Source organism: Miscanthus floridulus, chromosome 13 (assembly GCF_019320115.1).
Source record: "Miscanthus floridulus cultivar M001 chromosome 13, ASM1932011v1, whole genome shotgun sequence".
Lineage (NCBI taxonomy): Eukaryota > Viridiplantae > Streptophyta > Magnoliopsida > Poales > Poaceae > Miscanthus > Miscanthus floridulus.
In genome coordinates this window covers 17,219,121-17,223,549 of record NC_089592.1, presented here as the reverse complement: position 1 = coordinate 17,223,549, position 4,429 = coordinate 17,219,121, and the positions used below count along the sequence as shown (strand labels likewise).

The 4,429-nt window shown below is 44.5% G+C and overlaps 1 long non-coding RNA gene across 4 annotated transcripts; it reads left to right on the top strand.

Annotated features, from left to right (window-relative positions):
* The first annotated feature begins 339 nt into the window (after positions 1-339).
* Positions 340-4,087, top strand: LOC136501263 (uncharacterized). Of its 4 annotated transcripts, XR_010770213.1 has the most exons (6): positions 340-1,279; positions 1,364-1,450; positions 1,690-1,925; positions 2,678-2,779; positions 3,173-3,328; positions 3,496-4,087. It is a non-coding gene; the product is annotated as an uncharacterized lncRNA (long non-coding RNA). The 4 variants fall into 4 exon arrangements; XR_010770211.1 differs by having other exon boundaries at positions 340-1,021; positions 1,104-1,925; XR_010770212.1 differs by having other exon boundaries at positions 340-1,450.
* Positions 4,088-4,429: the final 342 nt, after the last annotated feature.

Sequence of the window (4,429 nt, the reverse complement as noted above, 5' to 3'; positions counted from 1 at the left end):
CACTCCAAGGGAGCTGCTTTAACTCATATGAGCATGGTCTGTGAGTCCAGATCACATACATGGCATGGAGGGCGCATGGGTATTTTGCGAGTAAAAGCGGGTTTGAAGAAACCTTTCGCTCTTGTATACCTAATAATAATAAAAAAAGCAAAATTTTAGCCTTTTTCTTGGTCTTGGCCGTTTTTCGTCTGGCCCATTCTACTAGCCCAACTGTCCCACTGGCTCAACTGTTTCACTTAGCTCGCTTTCGGCCCACACACGGCCCACTCCACTCGCTCGCTTGGTTAAAAAATAAATCATCTGTCCGACGCTCCTCCTCCCGTACGCCGTACGCGCGCATGACCGGAGCTCGAGCGAGTCCCGGTGGCCGGCGCTCGTCGACCGCGGCCCCGCCTCCTCCCCCGCTGCGGTGGCGCCGCCCATCCGCCGCGGCCTCCCGGAGATGGAGGCCGAGCTCGCCCGAGTCTCGGCGGCCGACGTTCGCTGTCCGCGGCCCCGCCCACTCCCTCGCTGCGGTTGCGCTGCTCATCCGCCTCGGCCTTCCGGCGGCCGACGGCAGACGCTCGCCGTCCACGCCCCCGCCCTCTCCCTGGCCGCGGTGGCGCCGCTGCTTGCCTGACCGCGCTCGCGAGGTCCATCCGTCTCGGCCTCCCGGCGGCTGGACAGAGGGGTCCTCCCTGCCCCAGGAGCGGTACATGGCCAGCCTGCAGTTGAAGGTGAGGAAGGTAAAGCCCAGCGATGGTAGCCACCCCGAGCGGCCGTCGCGGTCCATCCTCTTCCCGTCCGTCCGAACGGCACTAGGTTTCCTTCTCCTGTTATCCTTTCTCTCTGAGTGGCGCAAGGAGTCCTTGATGATGAGGAAATTGGAAGGAAGAACGGAATCGACTTGGGTCTGCGATTTCCATGATGGCCCCGTTCGCTTGGCTGCAAAAATGAGTCGAAACACTGTTCCGGCTGAAAAAACTAAGCTCGAAAAGACGGATTATAAGAGAAGCGAACACGGCCGATGTATGCAATACAGGTTTATCTCTTTTCTCTTATTTCCTTATAAAATAGCTCGTGAATCTTTCTTGTTATAAAACAAATTTAATATTTGTTCACAGAGAAGTCTCTGCATCCCGAACCAGCAGCCTATTCGTTTCGGCTGAATTGGCTTATAATCCATAGCTGAAAATACTGCTGGCTGGTTTGGTGTGAGAGAAAAACACTGTTTAAGCCATGGATTATAAGCCAGATACGAGCAAATAAGCCGAAACGAACAGGCCGCAGATCTTGCAAGGTTTGAATCTTGGTCTCGCCGGATTAGAATTGACAACAGGGATTAGGAGAGTTCCATATACTGAAATTATATCACTCTTCTCAGTTGAGAGAGGGGGAGACATAAGAAGATGACATTGGACGGGTCTGGGCGATTAGATGCCTGGATTATGGTTTGAGCCTCTTTGCAGAGGTATTATAGTTTCAATCGATGCTTCTTCCATGTGTATTTGGCCCAATTGTATGCTTGCTGGTTCAACATGAGCACTTTCAAGAAAATTCATGGGGAGCTTTACAAACTTCTGGAAGTTTTCTTCTTCCAGTTCACAGGATTCGGTGAATTTGAGAGACTGATATGACATCAGTCACTGTAAGTTGATTTCCCTTCTTTAAATAAACACTGATTTCTCCTATATATGTCTGCTCCTATAGTTTCAGAACTGAAGTGGAACAAGGGCATATCTTCTGAATTTATGGCCTTCATGCTGCGGCGGCGGCAAGGCCACCGTGATCGCCGCTGAGTCGAGCTTCGCCATCCTGTCAGTGCACGTCCAGCAGCAACTACTGCTCCAGACCATGACACTCTCCGATCTCCATCTAAAAGGTTAGGAGGGAGGAGGCACCAGTTGAGTGATGAGCCGCTCGCCCGGCCAGGAAAGCACACTGAGGTAAGTACCCGATTCAACCTTGAGACTATTTGTTCAGGTTAGGAGCCAATTCCTTTTGATTTTGATTAGAGACTGGACATTGCAAAGAGACTATATATAGAACTGCTCCGATGAATGAATCTCCAGCACCAGTTGTAGCTATGAGTTCAACAGGTGTTATGACTTGTGCAATACCAAGAAGATACCTGCCACTTATATTGAGCATAAACAAGTGGATTTAGAAAATAACCAATTCTTGAATAGCAGGTCTGGTATGTCAGTGAAGGAATAAAACTATGCCTATTTGTTCTCATGTAGCTGGCATTCTATGTTACTGAATTAGACTGAAAACAAAGGACAAAAGCTTAAACAAATGGAGTAGGAAAGTAATCTATGCTTATTCTTTCTCGAGTTCCTGGTAACATATGTTACTGAAGAAAAGGAGTTATGCCTACAAGTTTTTAAGTAGCAGTCTAGGAATATTTCAGGAGCTCCAGGTATTAACTTATTTCTCTGCATCACTTACTTTATTTCATAAACTTTGAGATTGCGGTTAGAGAAAAAAATGGTTTAGAAATCAAATCTTGAGCCAACTATTCCATGGCTTATTTAGGGATTTGGTTTCAGAAAATAAACATCTTTTTGAGTGTGCGTGCATGCACTGTGTACCTACACATATGTTGTTGGGCTCATTGCATGTATGAACTGATTTGCCCTCCTTTATTGCTCTTTTATTGGTAACTAATGCTGTCTGGAATTTTTCTTTCATACAGTGCTCAGAGATTATGGAGAAGATTGACCGCAATGTAAAGTGCACCACCCTGACATGCATTTCTTCTGTACAAATGCCAATAGCTGTCTCTTCCACCAAGCTGGTAAGAAACAAGACCAAAACTTGAGTTATAAATCCAAACTATTTTCCAGGGAGTAACTATTGTTTACCAAATTGTGAACATAACCCCTGCTGAAATTTGTGTAAATTTTCTTGTATTTGATTCATACAAGTGTGTGAATTGGAATGCTGGTGGTCTGGTTGTTTGAATTGTTAAAATGCAATCCCCGATGATCACACAGATTTGTGATGCAAAATTGCTATAAAAAGTTAAATAGGTAACTGCAAGTGCAGACACTTTTTAGCTGTTTATTTTAATAGATGATAAGGTTTCATCTCCTCCAAAGATCTGCCTAAAAATTTTCCTCGATCTGAATTTTCATTGTGATACTCGATTTGGCACATTTCAACTAAAATTGTTTATGTTTCATTGCAGGCGTGGAGGGAGGGAGGGCTAGGGGAGCACCCCTTAAGCTTTGTAAGCCCTCTAATGCAAACAGGGTTCCATGTAATTCAAACAAAAATACTGACTCAAAGACATCATCGGAGGTGTTGGGATCGGAGTCACAGGACATGGCACTGTGAACCATGAGTATGTGCTCACTCTCCTAGCGTGGCATTTCTTGCTATGCCTGTTTCCTTCAATCCTTCCCCTCTTATTGCCGCCTCTTTCCTGATCCATGCTCCAGATGCCTAGATGACTTTGCATTTGGAGCTGAACTTCAGCCTATCATTGTCCTCCTACCTACTGTTGTCCAGGTGCAGCAACCTCGCTGTCAGTGTGCTCACTGGGAGTATAAAGCTAGGCCCTTGACAGAAGCTGAACTCAAGTCTGCTGCTACGAATTATCCTCTCATCGGTAAACCAGCAGTGGTGACAAATGATCCCAGGAAACATGACCTCAAGTGCAGGTACGTTTGTTTGATGTGAACCTACCATGGCTCATCCGCCAGCTATATATCTGTATTGAACATGCTATGATTTAGATGCTACTCAACTCAGATATGTGTGTGCATAGATATTTTTTTTGAATTGTTACCATGAATTGGTGCTAGCCAGTGGTTTGATGTTAATTAATCCTGTAATGGTATCGTGTTGGGGAGCCGACGGTTGTTGCCTGTGCAAGATAAGGGAGATAGAAAATCATGGAAGAGAAGAGAAGATGTGAGAGAGTGATGCATTTGCTTTTTTTTATTTATCTATCTATGGTGGCTGCCGACTGTGAGCTAGAGCTAGACTGGATATTTGAAAACTGGTTACACAGACTCAGCATCTGTAATGGCACGTGAGTTTTCGAAAATGAATCTGTATTTTGAGGGACATATTTGATACAAGTATATGCTGCCTCAGTAAATGAAAGTAGCAGACTCAAAAATCAACTTTATAGTGGCGCAACAGTTTATACGTTCTGTTATAATGCATGGACACGTTTGCTAGATGATAGAGAGTTTTATTACAAGACAACAAATAACACAACCACTCAATATATATTTGACTCAAATTACCTAGGTGACTGAACAATAACTTATACATCTCGTTGCAACGCACGGGCTAGTTAATATTAAGTAGCGACATATATTACTTTGATCGTGACACCGGTTTTATTTTTTTCGGTTGTTTCATTACTTTTTTCTGTTTGTTTGTTTTTATTTTAATTCTTTGTTTCTTTCAATATATTTCTGAGCTCTTAATA